This window comes from Mirounga angustirostris, unplaced genomic scaffold, assembly GCF_029215605.1.
Source record: "Mirounga angustirostris isolate CCGP_5_RB_7025 unplaced genomic scaffold, mMirAng1.0.hap1 SCAF_2, whole genome shotgun sequence".
Taxonomy (NCBI): Eukaryota; Metazoa; Chordata; class Mammalia; order Carnivora; family Phocidae; genus Mirounga; species Mirounga angustirostris.
Genome location: NW_026991710.1, coordinates 141,974,282 through 141,975,654, shown reverse-complemented (window position 1 = coordinate 141,975,654; position 1,373 = coordinate 141,974,282). Strand labels below are relative to the sequence as shown.

The following is a 1,373-nucleotide window of genomic DNA, read 5'->3' as shown; positions in this document are numbered from 1 at the left end:
TTACCAACTCACCTCTGAGTCCATATACTATGCCCTTCATCCTATTATTTTAGGTCTGCCTAAAACAATATACATCAGTTACTAGCTAAGGCCAGTATTTCCATTGTACCCTGGTTTTCACTCCTTTTGCTTACTCAGGAACATTGCATCAACAAGACTCTTGCATATGTTATGCATCATTAATGTACTTCTCTTCACTAAATTATTCAAAGCAGCATATAGTCATGGCTTAATTTCTCACATATTTAAAAAAATAAACAAAAAAATTTCTCCAGACCCCACATATGCTTCAAATTACCACACCATCCTCTTATTACCTTGTATCCAATATAAATCTTCTTTCGTCTCTAAAATAGCTAAACTCCTCTAAAGATTTTTCCCTTGTTATTCTAGCGAAATGGTTTTCTTCAGAGTTCCAGTCACATGTATATCCCTAAATCAAAGACAATTTAACCAATCTCATCACACTTGACTAATTAGCAGCATTTGGCTCAACGTATTTGTCCTTTAATACTCTTTCTTCACTTGACTTCTAGGATACCATGCTTCTTGAAAAACAAGAATACAGGGCCAAGTAGGAGACTATGGGAGTGTTAGGAAACAGAGTTTTTCAAGATCTTACATTTTGCATTAAGAAGCTTGAATTTGTCTGTAAACCTCGTGGAGCCAAAGCTAACAAACAAAAAACATGAGGGGGGTGGGTACTTGTGACGCTGCTTTCCCTCTCTACAATACCTCGTGCTCTTCCTTTCCCACCAGGGCCGGACAGAATGGCTCCCACGAAGAAGGGTGGAGAGAAAAACGGCCATTTTGCCATCAACGAGGTAGTGACCAAAGAATACACCATCAACATTCACAAGCGCATCCATTGAGTGGATTTCAAGAAGTGTGCCCCTCGGGCACTCAAAGAGATCCAGAAATTTGCCATGAAGAAGATGGGAACTCCAGATGTGCGCATTGACACCAGGCAAAGCTGTCTGGGCCAAAGGAATAAGGAACATTCCATACCGTATCTGTGTGCGGTTGTCCAGAAAACATAAGGAGGATGAAGATTCACCAAACAAACTCTACGCACTGGTTACCTATGTACCTGTCACCACTTTCAAAAATCTACAGACAGTTAATGTAGATGAGAACTAATCGCTGATTGTCAAATAAAGGTATAAAACTAAAAAAAAAAAGGGGGGGATTTTAATATTGTTCCCTAAAATTCAGTCCCTTCCCTGTAAAAGAATTATGCATCTATACTCTTTGCCATAAGAAGCAAAGTATCTCTCTCTAGATAGGTAATACTTCTATATCTGTCTTTGTGCTTGGTCATGTGACAGACCTTGACCAGTGAAACATAATTAGACTTGAATTATGTCATGTTC

General features: G+C 38.9%; 1 pseudogene; it reads left to right on the top strand.

Annotated features, from left to right (window-relative positions):
* The first annotated feature begins 740 nt into the window (after positions 1-740).
* LOC123847479 (large ribosomal subunit protein eL31-like) lies at positions 741-1,150 on the top strand (annotated as a pseudogene).
* The last annotated feature ends 223 nt before the right edge of the window (positions 1,151-1,373 follow it).